This window comes from Canis lupus, chromosome 33 (assembly GCF_003254725.2).
Source record: "Canis lupus dingo isolate Sandy chromosome 33, ASM325472v2, whole genome shotgun sequence".
Classification (NCBI taxonomy): Eukaryota; Metazoa; Chordata; class Mammalia; order Carnivora; family Canidae; genus Canis; species Canis lupus.
Genome location: NC_064275.1, coordinates 4,321,929 through 4,337,721, shown reverse-complemented (window position 1 = coordinate 4,337,721; position 15,793 = coordinate 4,321,929). Strand labels below are relative to the sequence as shown.

Genomic DNA, 15,793 nt, shown 5'->3' with positions numbered 1-15,793 from the left:
TAATTTCCTTTTTAAAAATAATATTACAGTAAGCCTAAGTTCTAAATTCTATGTGTGCATATTCTTTAGAGTAGAAGTGGAATCCCATGGTCAAATATACGAACTAATGAAGATCTCTAGCTATCCTGGCACAGACCTACACTGTCCTAAAATCATTATTTCAATGCCTACTCATTAGAAATGTATAAGTGTATTAGTTCTGCCCAGAAATAAAACTAGAATCATTTAGAAAACATGCATTAGTTTAAAAAGGAAAAGTACTTATCTCAATAGGGATTAATTTATATTCAATTATAGTGAATTTGAGCATTTTTATTATGCACACTAGCTGCTTTTATGTTTTTTAAGTTTGTTTGAACTACCTGTATTTGTCTTTTGTCTGATTTTTGATTGGGAAAGTAGTGTTTTAAAATGGTTTATTAGAAATGCCTGGGTGGCTCAGCGGTTGAGCTCAGGGCGCGTCCCCGGGGTCCTGGGATCGAGCCTCGCAGGGAGCCTGCTTCTCCCTCTGCCTGTGTCTGCCTCTGTGTGTGTGTCTCATGAATGAATGAATAAATAAAATAGTTTGTTAAAGCTGTTGTTTACATATTTAAATCTTTAACTCTTCATCTGTTAAGTTATAATTTATTTTTAACTGTTTAAGATTTATTCAATAATATCTGCTGAAATCCTGATCAGATCAAGAGTATTCTGAATTCTGCTTCTTAGATATATAGATATAGATATATAAGGCTGTATTATTCGTAAAATGTGGCACATAATACACACTGGTAAATTAATTTACCCTTTGTAATAAAAGTAAAAAGGGAGAAATACAGGTACCTATTCACTATACATATTACGTTTTTTTATAATAAATGTTAAACTGAATATCTTTAGTCTTCATTCAGGCATAGAAAAATGTAAGTTAAAGTGCTACCGATTTTCTAAAAGCTAGACCTATTATTATTTTTTATTTTTTATTGGAGTTCAATTTGCCAACATATAGCATAACACCCAGTGCTCATCCCATCAAGTGCCCCCCTCAGTGCTCATCACCCAGTCATTATGGTCTCTCATTCATTTGGGGAATATAGACCTATTATTATTGCCTTTAAAATTGTGGCACAAAACCTAGAAACCACATAAAAAATTCAAATACTGCTGTAGTAAAAATAGAACCCACAAAAATGAAAGTCCAAGTGAAAACTTGGGAAAAAAAATGGAACATGTGACATGTAATTACCAAGTTTTCCAAACATACATATCAATATAATCTTTATTTTTAAATGAGAAAAATATTCAAACAGGGAAGAACAACACAGCTTTAAAACATCATGTTTCATACTCTGTATGTTACAATTCTGTTTGGCTGTTCTTGATTATGTATAATTTAAGCCTCTCAGAATTGTTTAATTCCTCCCTCTCTATACTAATATAATTCCTATATTTTATATAGTTTTCTGAAAATTAAGGAAAAAGTTTCCTCTTTTCCCTCCCAAAGCTGCAGAAAAGACTATTCTACATCATAAAATATGTCCTGACAACATGGTATATTAAGAACATCCCCAAAATGTCTATTGTACTCTCTAGTTCATTATGTAGATATGTATGAAAATGTATAATCCTGTTCTGTTACCAATCATTATACAGAACTTGGATGTTTTATCTGAGAACCATTTATAGATAGAATTCAGAGAATGACGTGAGTAGTGTAACGTAAAGGAAATTTCCAAAAGTTTGCAACTCCACTTTATTGCTTTCCATCAATTGTTGATCCCAGTAATCATATTTATCTGTTTCCTTAAAGGTGTAAGAAAGAAATAAAAGCTCTAAAAAAAAAAAAAAAAAAAAAAAAAGCTCAGATTTTTCTTCTTTTTTGCATAAAATTAAAATAAATCCTGTGACTCCACTGGAGTCATTACTCAAATGAGGAGTGTGAAAATCTTTGTTTTATTTAAATTAACAGAAAAAAATCTCAAGATCACACTCCTACTTTTAAAAATGAAAACACTAATTAAACCACCATTTTAAATTAACAAGTTATTCAAGAATAAGACATAAACATAGTGTCTAAAGGTTGCTTAAAGTATGGGAAAACAAGCACTCTAATACTGCTCTTAGGGTCTAAATTGCTGTCAAATTCTGGAAGAACAAACTGGAAATATCAAAAGCTAAAAGGTATTTACTCACCGATATAGCAATTACAATTTCACTAATATTCTACACATGTAATCAAACAAGTGCACAAAGATAAGTGTGTTGATTTTTTTTTGTATCTGCAATAGGAAGGAGAAAAAAGGAAACAATCTAACTGCCCACCAAGAGGGACACTGGCAAAACAAATGACACCTTCATAAAATGCAACATGGAATATACTGTACATTTATGGAAAGGGATCCAAGTTTAAAATGTATGTATTTATACATTTAATGTGCTTCAATTCACATAAATGATTATGTATTTTTCACATATCAATAAAAATTAAGAATAGGCAAATGAATAAAGTACGTGAACAATTATAGAAAAATATAAATGGCCAATAAACATGTTGAAAACACAGTTTGCTAGGATTCAAATAAATGTAAGTTAATCTATTAGATATTGATTTTTCCATTTCTGAATCTGGCATACATTTTGCTTTAAAATATTAATTTACACATTTACCAAAGAGGAGGCAAGTTTGCTTATGCACAAATGGATTATTAATAGCCATAATCTTTCCTATATACACTTACATGTGCATAGAGTATATCCCAAAGGACAGTCAAAAAAAAATCTGAGCAATTTTTATTTCTATGAAAGAGATACAGGGTCATATGAAAGTGAAAGAGAAATCCTTTATTTACAATATGCCCTTCTGAATTATTTGGATTTTGTTTTATAAAGAGGTGTTATTACTAACACTGTAAAAAATTCCTTTCTAAAAGTTTAACTAATCGCCATGATATTAACAGAAATTATTAGATGTAGCTCTCCCTGGACAAAGTAAAGTAACATCTTCCTAACACAGTAAGATCAGTGGCATAAATGTTCCCAAAGCAGAATCCACCGTGTGGCAAAATCTCTAAAGTTTCTTTCCAGGAATAAGAGGATGCTGTCTTTCCTGGTCCCCTTGCTACCTTAGTTGGTTCAGGATGCTATAAAAGAATAGCATAGACTGGGTGGCTTTTTATCTCTTACAGTTCTGGAGGCTGGAACGATGAGATCAAGGTGCCAGCACGGTCAGGCTCCTGGTGAGGGCCCTCTCCTGGTTTACAGACAGTCACCTTCCTGCTGAATTCTCAGATTTCTCAGAGAGAGAGGAGACCATTTCTCCTCTCTCTCTTTTCATAGAAGCACCAATCTCGTACATAAGGGATCCAGCTTCATGACATAATTACCCACCTCCCGAAGTCCCCATCTCCAAGTGCCATCACATTGGGGATTAGAGCTTCAACACAGGAATTTGGAGAAGTCACAAAACATTCAGTCCATAGAATTACTTTAGATCATATTTCTTCCTGTCTTTAATCTAAATATATGGTGATTATAGGAAGCTGAATAATAACACTAAGTTAATTTTTCTCCTTCCTGATACCACCTGTTCTTGGGTGGTATTTGCCTTTAAGTGAAGGGATGAAGGGATCATTCTAATGGTTATAAATTCCAATTTGAATGTTAGAGATGTTTGGGTTAGCCTTGATTTCAGGAAATAATTCTATATACTTTTCTTTAAATCTCCTGTTTGACAGCCATTTTAAATATTCAGAAATAAAAATAGGTGGGGCACCTGGGTGGCTCAGTCAGTTAAGTGTCTCTGCCTTTAGTTTAGGGTCATGATCCTCAAATCCTGGGATTGAGTCTGGCATCCAGCTCCCTGCTCAGCAGGGGGTCTGCTTCTACCTCAACCCCTTCCATCCCCCCCGGCTTGTGATATCTCTCTCTCTCTCTCTCTCTCTCTCTCTCTCTCTCGTGCTTTCTCTCTCATGCTCAAATAAGTAAATAAAATATTTTTTAAAAAGATTGGTTAAAAAAAGATATAAAAATAGGCAATATTCAAAAAGAAACCCGATTATAGAGAAATTAAGGGAAAAGCTACAGCATTTTCAATATAGAAATTCTTTTCAGTTTACATGGCATTTGCAAAAAGAAATTTGGAATTGAGCGAATGAATGAGTTTGATGAAAGACACATAATTCAGTTGCCAAAGATTCTCTGTACTGATTGGGGAGGTAAAGGTAATCTCATACAGTAGATATAAAATCATACATGCATAGTTTCTTATTTTGGTTGCAAGTCTATATCACATGCGGTTAGGATCACCCTATGTAAAAGAGAAAGCACTCTTTCCTCATAAAAAGATAACAGAAGATAAGATAATAGAGGAGGACACATTGCTTTACTATTTTGCAAGGAGTTACAGGGCTTTTGATGTCAAAGTTAATCTAAAGCCTGGAATGGAAGACCCATATGTTGTGGGCAAACCACACATCAGAGTAGGTTCCTGAACCCAAGAAAAAAATTCATGGTTAATTTAAGTGCAGATTGGCTCCCTCCCCAATGGGAAAATTTAAGGTCAGATTAATTAGTGTTTGATAACAGTTGACATTCAGGCAACAAGCTGCCCCTTGTGGGCAAATTGTTTCCTAAATTTTTTTCCCACATTGCCTATGGTAATTTATATAAAAATAAATTATTTGCAAGTTACTTTAATCATTAATAAACTTTTCTTTCTATAACTCTAGTAACTAACTAAATATTTTAAAATTATTCCAGTTATTTTATTACCTAACCCATGATTCTCAATTAATTTCTGTCCCTTCACTAGTTAGTTTCTTATGGCTGCTGTAGCAGAGTACCAAAAACTGGGGTGGCTTAAACAACAGAAATATATTGTCTCACAGTTCTAGAGACTAGAAGTTCAAAATCAAGATGTCTGAAGGGTTAGTTCCTGGAAAGGGCTATAAGGAACAATCCATTCTATGCCTCCCTCTCAGACATTTGGCTTATAGACAGTGTTCTCCTTGTATGTTCATATTGTCTTCCCTCTCTGTGTCCAAATCCTTTTTCTATAAGAACATGGGTCATACTTGATTAAGGTCCATCCTAATGATCTCATTTTAACTTGATCCTTTGCAAAGATCCTATTTCCAAATCAGGTCATATTCACATGTAATAGGGGTTAGGACTTCATCATCTTTATGTGGGATGCAATTCAACCCAAAACAGTCCCTAAAGGTCAAAGAGGAAAGAAATTCCTATAAATAACATCATTTACTTCAATTATTTTTATTGTAGGAATAGAGAATCATAGGGAGTGAAAACAGCATAAGCCAAAAAGCATGAATAGTGTGCATGTGAAGTTTGTAAAGACTGGAATAGGTTATTATAAACCACAATACCTACTCAGGAAAGTCTCCCCACCTTGTTGGAATCACCAACAAAGAGTAGATCTAATCCCATTTTTCTAGTGAGAGATGCCTAAATTAATGATGGGGTACTTGGAAAGTATAATTGCCATAATCACTTTTTAAAAGCCTAGACTACCAAAGTTAGTTCTATCAATTGATGGTAAATGTCTTATAGTGTCTCATTATGTCAGTTAAATCATATTACTTATTTATTTATTAATAAATTATATTATTTGACAGATGATTTTGAGATCATTTTCAGTGTCCCAGACATTGATAAGGCACTGTGGACACAAAGATACATTGATCATCTTCTCTCCCCTAAGCAAAATTATAGCTTGAGTTATTGAGCCTATCCAGAATACCTGTTTTCCTACAAAGGTAACTTGGAGCAGTAGCTCTCAAACTGTTTTCTATTATGACATACATGCAAGGTACTCCTACTATGCACAAAATATTCCCAGAAACGTATATAAATTATTTTTAAAAGGTCAAAAAATTTTTAGGGTAAAAAACACTACGGTAATTCAAAATCATTATATTAATGTCCTGAGAAATAGTCACTGATGCTATACTGATTCTTGTAATGCCTTTTCTTCTCCCAACAGGAATATGTGAGTGACATTACAGAGATAACATTGTTAGCACAATATTTTACAAGAAGATCATTCATAAATAACAATAATTTATTATTAACACTACACTGCTGATAAAGACAAACCAGTGTACCAACAGGTCAAGGTGGATTTACCCTGTTTCAGAGAAGACAGTGCTTTGGTAGCCTCCATGACCTTCTCCAAACCCAGTTCTTCCAATTCCAAGTCCTCTTCTCTGACATAGCAGCCCCATTTTAGGAAAATGATGTATATTGTGGATTCATTTAGCCAAACACACTGCCAGTTATAAAATACTGAATACACATCATTTAATTTGTTCTTATTAAGTGATATTTATTCAGTGTGTTATTCAAGGCCCTCGTATTCACCCTTCTAGAATTAGTTGTCAAGAGATATACACAACATACAAACAAGCACATATGACAAAGGCAAACTTAGCGAAAGATAAAGGCTCTGAAGAAAACCAAGAGATATAATGGAGTGAGTAATGGGGTAGGAGGAAAGCTCTTTTAGATCAGACAGTCAAGGAAATTTTACTGACATGTGGTCTTAGATAAGAATGACGATTGCCAATCACACTACATCTGCAGCAGAGCATTGCAGGAAGGGGTAAGAGCAAGAACAAGACCACATAGCCTGTAAAAACTAGGGATGTTAGACAAACAGAAGAAGGATACACTCCTTAGAAACACCATTATTTATATTCCCCAAATGAATGAGAACATATAATGTTTGTCCTTCTCCGACTGACTTACTTCACTCAGCATATAAATAATAGTGAAAGGGAATATAAGGGAAGGGAGAAGAAATGTGTGGGAAATATCAGAAAGGGAGACAGAACGTAAAGACTGCTAACTCTGGGAAACGAACTAGGGGTGGTAGAAGGGGAGGAGGGCGGGGGGTGGGAGTGAATGGATGACGGGCACTGGGGGTTATTCTGTATGTTAGTAAATTGAACACCAATAAAAATTTAAAAAAAAAGAAACACCATTATTATTATTATTATTATATAGAAAAAACATTATTAGCGCATACTTTCTTTTTTTCTCATTTTGCAATTAAAATGTGTAAGATGGAAGACATTAGCTTCCCTTCCTGAATTTGAAACTCCAGAAACTATGACCTATATCTTGTTTATATTTGTATTTATGATGCAACGTGATATTACCTAATGTGTAGCAAACACTGAATAAATATTTGAACAAATTTAACATTCAAGAGATTATATGATGTAAATTTATGATGTAGAGTTTGCTACTTAGGATTTTTGCTAAATGAGATGGACACTGGTGGTCAGCATAAATTAAATGCACACTTCTGAAATTTATTGAATTTGAAGAAAAATGGAAGAAGCATAATTATTTACTGAAAGTAACTGAGAAAAAAAAGAATTCCAAAATGAAGATGGACTATAAAGAAGAAATATCTTCAGTATAGAGAACTCTATAGTGTTAAACGCCATTCTGAGATATCCTGATACAAAAAAACAAAGGCAAACTTTCCCTCTTGGCCTATTAAACTGCTAAACTAAGTCTCTGCTCCATATTCTTTCTTTTCAAATTTGAATTATCTGGTGATAATTCTTTTATTGTAATCCCTGGGTCAGTCTGCCTACTGCACTGATTCGAGCATACTCCAGAAAACATTTAGAGGCCAGATATGTAAAAACTTCATATTCAAGTTAGTTTCATTAAAACTAATGAAAATGGAGACACATCCTTGTAAGGAATCTACACCCTAAAATCTCTACGGTCCCTACATATCTGACTGCATATTCTGAGAAGACCCCAAGAAGTAAGCTTACACAAAATGTATGAAAAAGCAGGAGCCACGGACAACTGTTTAGATCAGGTAAGCCTGTGTCCTTCTCTTGTGTCTTATCAACAGAAACCCATCCCACTGGCCGGGGCCGGTGCGGCTGGCACCTGTCTCGGGGTGCCCAGGGTAAAGGTAGCAGTGATGCTGACGCTGGCTAGCAAGCTGGGCAGATGGTCTCCTGGACATCAGCCACAGCCTCTGACTCCACTCAGAGGGTGTCCATAAGGGGCATGCTGCTCGTTAAAGAGGCTGTGGAGCTTGAAGCAAATTGACCGTGTGCATGTAAGGTGCATTTTCCTGTCCAAACAAGATCCACTGCTTTCAGCTAACTGTAACCCCAGAGGAGTGTTCCTATCTGGGTGGAAAATTTCAGTTGGAAACAGAGGTTCCTGATGCCTACAACATGGGGCCTCCCAAAGTGAAATGCCTGCAGGGTCTGGCACCCCAACATCCCAGAGACAGGTGACACATGTCTAAGTTTACTGAGAGAACATTCCATGGCTGGGCTCCCATAGGGACATTATAGGATGTTGTTTGGGGATTAAGCTCTTTGTTTACTGATCTTTTGAATTTTGATGATCTGCTGAATACTGAATATTGAAGCTGTGGAACATCACCAGAGGGACAAGGAGGACTTCGGGAATAAAGTGGAAGACTACATTAGGTGTTATGCCAGATTACAGGAGGAGGAGACAGTGGGGCTGTGGACTGTATGTTGTAGGCTTGTCTCCAACCTCAACCAAGAGGGAGCCTTGAGCTCCCCTCAGACCCAGAGGGTCATCCACATCCTGTGACTATCTGTCCTGAAGAAGAACCTCTTCACGACTGCCCAATGTAGATGGAGAGTTCCACACAAATACAGCAAGAAAATGTGTTTGGAGTTCTGAAGAGTTGTCTGCTTACCTTAACAGGTTTACTTTTTGGAAACTGTATTGTATAGGCTATTGATGAGATTCCTGAGAAGTTGTAATGAACTCAGAATTGAGGCTAATGCTGGTTTCTTCCCCTTTTCCCAAACAAAATCCCTCCCTGCACAAGTGATGATGATGTGCTCAGTGTAGCTCATGCATGCGGGATGGGCCATAAGAAACCCGCTGCATACTGTGATTGGATGCACATTCTCTTAGCTCCTCCCATGGATGCTGTCCCTGTCTAGATGTCCTGAAGCTTCCCAGACTCATAGTCATTCACTGTAGATGTCTTACTGAAATGCATATTTTATTTAATGTAAGTATATTTTGGAACAGATTTGTAATTTGTACAATTTAATGCTTTAATTATTTTTTCTTTTCTCAAAAAAAAAGGGAAAAAGAGAGAGAAGAGAGAAGAGAGAAGAGAGAAGAGAGAGAAGAGAAGAGAAGAGAAGAGAAGAGAAGAGAAGAGAAGAGAAGAGAAGAGAAGAGAACAAAACACATCCCAATTGGAATACTAGCATGATTCACCCGGAAATATTTTATAAAATCCTTCGGCTTCCTAACATTCCTAAAACCTAGAAATCTCAGGACATACAGTATGTTTTATAACTAAAGTCAATAGTGTAAGTGACTTTTTGATACTCAAATATATTTTAAAGTACATTTAATCCATATATTGAGCAATTCCCTACATCAATCTAGTTTTCGTTAAATAAATTTTCACTTTTGTAATTACTTTATAAATGTTTTCTTAATTCTATAAGGGACATCCCATCAGCAGAACAAATTGCATAGAAGCTCCTAGAAAATGAGGCATTTTGACAAGGGTAGGAGGAGAAACATTGTTGATTAGGAATACATTCTAAAGAACTATCTAGAAAAATACACTAGATATACTTCCTCCTTGCTATTTATTAGAAATATAAACTTCTAAAATAACACATTACTCATTTATTTATTCATACATTCAACAACTATTTATCAAACACCTACCATGAGAATTTTTAGTTGTTTCTCAAACATTAGTTCTAGGGAATCACTTTATGATTGTGAACATCTGTGTTCCAAATGTATCATTATTCACACGTGATTTAAAAAAAAACTGTCACTTTAACAAATTTATATTTATATAAGAAGTAAACTTTATATAGTTACTAAAACAAAAACTAGAATATTCTATGAATAGAGTGGAAAGTAGGCATACAAAACAAAAAATAGAATGAAATTATAAAAGGTTTATTCATGTACCACATAAACTTACTTAATGTAATAACAAAGATACATATACCACACTTAGAGAAATCTGGTCTTGGGAAATATTACTGATATTTTACAATGCCTTGAGATAGTGTATTTTCCCAGTATTAACCATCAGAATCTAATTATCTTGACATGAGAAACTGAGTTTCATCAGTTTTTAAATTCACTTCCTCGCAAATAGTGGATGTGCAGTAAACTATAGGATAAACACTGCATAAACCCCTTCGTTCCACACACTAGAATTTTTTTCTAAAGAGTAAGCGTATCTTACTCATAAGAGATTATTTTATTTCTACATAAAAAGCATCTAACATTTAACAACAACAACAAAAAAGTGATGTATTCAGAAGAAAGTCCCTTTGCCTTGATTTGGTAACATGCATATTTCATGGGCTCTACTTTGAACATTTAACCAAGAGATTCAATGTGATTATTTCAGTAACAATTCAATTTGAAATGTCAACTATGTTCAGCATTTAAAAATTAATAGCTAAATCCCTTTAAAGATCAGGGAAATTTTGTTCTGGCTTAGAATAATTTTATAGCTTATGAATCTCCTTATGCATTGTTTGCATATTTTAAACTATTCTGAATAATGCACTCCCTGTAAAGGCCCATTAGTTCCAAGAATTTTGACAGTCACAGCTCAAGGTATTAATTTTCATACCAGATATATATTTTCGATTGGCAGTAAATTTTTCAAACTCAAATATACTTTACCTAAATTGTGACTGTATATATTTTGAATAGGTTATAGCAGTAAACAACCATGAAAAATTAAAAAAAAAAAGAGAGAGAGAATTTAATCAAGACTTTTCTCCTTCCCATTTCTTTGCTTTCTGGGAAGAGAACGGCCATTAAAGGAGGAAGCCTGATGCAGCAATCACAGTGGAAAAAGGGTGGCTGGAGGAAGGGGAGCTACACAGTGCTGGAGCAGAGATGACAGCAATGCTGAGAATAAGAGGAGGAAGTAAAAATGCCTGATGGGTAATTTCAAAAACCTAAATAGTGGGCGCCCTTGGGTGGCTCAGTTGGTTAAGCATCTGACTTCGGTGTCCTGGGATGGAGACCCGAGGTGTGGTCCAGCTCCCTACTCTGCACGAAGTCAGCTTCTCCCTTTCCCTCTACCTCTTCCCCTGCTCATATGCCTTCTCTCTCTCTCTCTCTCTCTCTCTCATAAACAAATAACAAATAAAATCTTTTTAAAAAGACCCTAAATAGTGAAACCCTTGACCAGCATCACTTTTTGGTATCAGAAGCACTCCAGACCTAAATGAGATTAATAACAATATTCTTATCTGAAGGTGTGAAGAACAACAGAAGATTTTCTGGGTTATCAAGACTATCACAGCCAAATCTAAAATAATCTGTCAACTACCCATCCAAGAAGCACTTACTATGCATGTGCTACTACATGCCAAGCACTGCACAACCCACTCAGAGCAAAAACAGTCTCTGTCCTCTTGAAGCTTACAGCTGGTAGGGAATACAGGTTCAATCAGATACTGTGCATTAATATATAATTACAAATTCAGATAAATGTCAGGGGGAAGGGAAGCTGGCTTTTGGGCAGTATTTTGCTAGAAAGGAATCTGTTTAGAATTGTTGGCTAGGGGTGAGCTTCTCTGAAAATCTGACAGGAGTACACCTTTAGCCATTGCTCATTTTATTTATACTACTTGGCCCAAGTCATGGTAAAATCTGATATTCACATTATGCCACACATGGTTCTAAGAAACTGAAGATTCTACATGAATTGACACAGAAAAACAGAACTAACTTCATGGCAAGCTTAGAGTATGAGTTTTCTTCTTTGGATTTCTCTCTACAGTCTCAAGAAGAACTTGGGTACCTATTTTCATAAGGTGCTGGATCCAGAGCCAAGATTCTGTGACACATTATAGAGCAGGGACTACAGTTTTCTCTAAGCCCTTGCTCCTCCATGTATCCATAATCATCTGGCCCTGGCTTCCTTCTCCAGCACCATCCACAATTCCTTGAGCACTGTGTAATCCATTGTGTCATTATCGACTTATTGCCCTTCGGTTCCAAATTTCCCTGTTCATTGCTTGCTTTGTGAAAATGAAGCCAGGCCACCTAAATAAGTTTTGCTACCAGCTGTGATGAAGTTGATCTTCGACAGTACAGGGTGAGGCAGGGGCGCTAGAGCAGGAAGGGGTTTTCATTCCTGGTCCTGGTATATGCTCTGGACTGCTCTAAGAATGCAACTTGCCCAGCACCTGCTCCAACTGTAGGCTCATACAGTGCCGAAGTTTCCTTGTCCAGCATCAGCTCCTTACAGCATAGAGCTTTTCCAGCACTGGGCCCTTAGAGCACACAGTGGCCAGCGGCGGCCCACATTTCCCCGGTGTTCCCCTAGGTAGTTTGGCAGCCTAGTGAGATATCTGTGAACATCTTTCTTCGATTCCTTAGAGGGCCGATTTGTGGTAAAGTTTCAAGGACACATTTTCAGCAAATTCTACCAACTGAGCATTCCAGCAACTTCTCTGCCATGCAGTAATTATCCACAGCCATGCCCTCTCTAGCAAGATCCAGATCTCAGCGCTGGGGCTACAGGTTTCAGGGAGGGGGAGGAGTTAGTTATATTAGGAGCCCTCCCTCAGCTCTAGGAATGGCAGCTACTCCCTACATTTGCTATTCCTTTATCTTTACAGTTCACTTACTTCTTACTAGAGAATCTCTACTTATTCAAATCCTGTTATAGTTAATAATTCTCCATGTAAAACTTTTCCTGTCCAAATTATTGTTTTAGTTTTTTTCTGTGTCTCCCGATTGGACCCTGACTAACATATCCATTAATGCCATATTTTCAATTCCTAAATATACTAGGCTACATCGCCCCTGCAGGATGTTTGTCATTCTGCCTTCCTGGATTAGCTGTTCTTCATTACACACCTGTGTCGTTCCTATTCAAACTTTCAAGACACAACCAAAAGTATATTCTCTGTGAGTCATCGTCTCCTCTCTCCTCTCCACTCCCCAAGGACTAAGGCTGAATTAGTGTCCTTTTCTTGACCCATTCATCCCGTGACTACCTCCACATGATTCCATATGATTTTTGCTCTCCTTTACCTCCTCAACTAGATGGGGAGGATTATAAAAGTAGACAATGTGCCTTTTCATGTCTGTGTTTATAGGACACAGTGGAGTACATAGTACATATTGGAAGCATTTGAAAGGCTCTTAAAGGAATTACTTTTTTCTTTCCTGTTTCCTGTCTAAACTTAGCTCCATCCCAGGTAGCACTGACTTTCAGAGATTGGGTATCCAAAGCTCAGTTTTCTTTCTTTTTACCTTCTCATTTCCTGGTACTTTCCCCACCCCACCCCCCCCACCATAAACACAGAATGGCAGAGTTATTTCCATTTTTAATTAATTACATGTTGTTCTTTGGGAATGCTTTTCAACTCTATCAGCAACCAGAAACACAGGGCTCAGCTTTCCTTGCAACTTGTTGAGGTTCTCACGGCTTCTCTGAGGTAAAGAACAAGAGGAAGGTGACTCTGGACCCCGAGTTTAGACCGTGTCTTTGGCATACTTGGACAAGACCATTTACTGTGGCAGTCACCTTCATTGAGCTTTCCAGTTACTACTGTTCCTTTTCCCCACTCTGAATCTCTTTCTTAACTGCATTCTGATCTTAGTCCCAATGCTGAGGAGCAAACTTACATAGTTCCCATTCTTGACTAAGTCTTGTTCCACATCTAATTCCTGTCTATGTCTACCTCTTCTGAAATCCGCATTGCACATCTAATTGCTATTACCTCATTTCTTGCTGTTTGGGTCCTACACAAAAACCTTTAGCTACTTCTTCATATAATTTTCTAATGTCTGAATCAAGTTTCCACAACTCTTCATTCTACTGGAATCTCTAATCTACCCAAGCCATCATTAGCTGCTTCTCTATTCTAGGGTAACCTTTCCCTCTAGAAGGCCAACACAACTGTGGATAATTACATATAAGTTCTTACTATTATATGTTATGCTTATTTGGTGAAATGATGAAAGTACTTTATGTTCTGTATACTGTTATATACATTAGTTTTCTTAAATTCTAAGCCACAGAGCATAAGGTGCTTAAGATCATTAATTCAGGTATTCCTATCAATTTCATATTGGTTTTTTAACCTCCAGTTTTCTTATCTATAATAGGAGATTAACACCTAACAGAAGATTCAATGATCTAATACCATAATTGTATTTAGTGTTCTGAACACAGAAAATGTTCAATATATATGAGCTCTTATTTTACCATGAATATATTCAACTCACTTGACTATTTTATTGTGCTTGAGAAATGAATTTTAATAATTATATTTATTACACTATAAATATGCTATCAATTATTTTTAGTTACATCTGGTGCTAAATTCTGGATTAGGAATAAAACTTCCAACAATCAAATTGTTAAGGTGAAAATATGGGCCAATTTGTGATGACCTAATTTGTTTTATAGTTTTCAGAAATATAGGTAAAAAGTGAGATCCTCCTGTGCCCCCCAACATAATAACACTTTTGATGAGAATAAACCTGAAATCATTTATTAATTTTAATGACTGAAAAAATAAAACCCTGTACCACTGAAACATCTTGCAGTAATTGCAATGGGTATTACACTTTTATCAAATCCTAAAATGATTATCCTCCCCAAGAGACAGGATTGACCTAAGGTGTCTGAAGTTTGCTTATAACGAAAAGTATTTGGAATATAAGAGAAAGAAATGTGTTTTCCCTCTGAGACAGCTGGTTTTATCTTGCATAGACTATTATCATAAAAAAAAGCTATTTGAGAGGAACACTTTGATTCTCAGATATCAAGATCAACAATTCTGAAAATCAGACACATAGCATTTACTCACTTGCCTCTCTTTTATGGTCCCTTCTCTTTGCCACTACAGTCATGGAAACAATAGTTTTCTTCTTCTTCGCTTGTTTCACTTTTGTATATTTTACTTAAGGCTTTTCTTTTTATCTACTAAACCTAGCATTTGATCTAAAGACCCTACTGTTCAGACAGCAATAATTCTTGCTCCCCAACAATCCCTTACCCCCTTATAAAATGAAGAACCCAAGCTCTTGAGGTTAGATTTCAGTTAAGATCAGACATTTTCTCTCCATGATTATTCTAAGGTTTTGTATTTTTGAGAAATCATTTCAAATACGAAAACATAAAAGCAATCTTACTGATATGTCACTAAGATAACTTGCTCAAGCTACCTCTATTAGTTCATTCCTTAAACCAGAAGAATTGATTCACAGGTCTTTAAGTGATATTAAAAAATCTAGTTTCAAGCTAAAAATGATTAAGGAGAAAGTCAGTATATAATTTGTTTGGTCTTTTATACAAGAAAAGTTAAGCCATCGATTTAATTAAGGACTTCAAAAATTATTCCTTGATCATTTGAACAATTATATTGAAAACAAGGATATACATACCTTTGTATATGTAGAGATATATGGCAATGTTTTTTTTTATTTATTTTTTATTGGTGTTCAATTTACTAACATACAGAATAACCCCCAGTGCCCGTCACCCATTCACTCCCACCCCCCACCCTCCTCCCTTTCTACCACCCCTAGTTCGTTTCCCAGAGTTACCAGTCTTTACGCTCTGTCTCCCTTTCTGATATTTCCCACACATTTCTTCTCCCTTCCCTTATATTCCCTTTCACTATTATTTATATTCCCCAAATGAATGAGAACATATAATGTTTGTCCTTCTCCGACTGACTTACTTCACTCAGCATAATACCCTCCAGTTCCATCCACGTTGAAGCAAATGGTGGGTATT

At 36.0% G+C, this 15,793-nt stretch overlaps 1 protein-coding gene and 1 pseudogene across 23 annotated transcripts in view; one reads left to right on the top strand and one right to left on the bottom strand.

Moving 5' to 3' along the window:
- The window catches only part of EPHA6 (EPH receptor A6), an 880,674-nt gene that overhangs the window by 595,968 nt on the left and 268,913 nt on the right, over positions 1-15,793 (bottom strand). The gene's annotated exons all lie outside the window — the stretch shown is intronic.
- LOC112641495 (NEDD8-conjugating enzyme UBE2F-like) lies at positions 7,920-8,601 on the top strand (annotated as a pseudogene).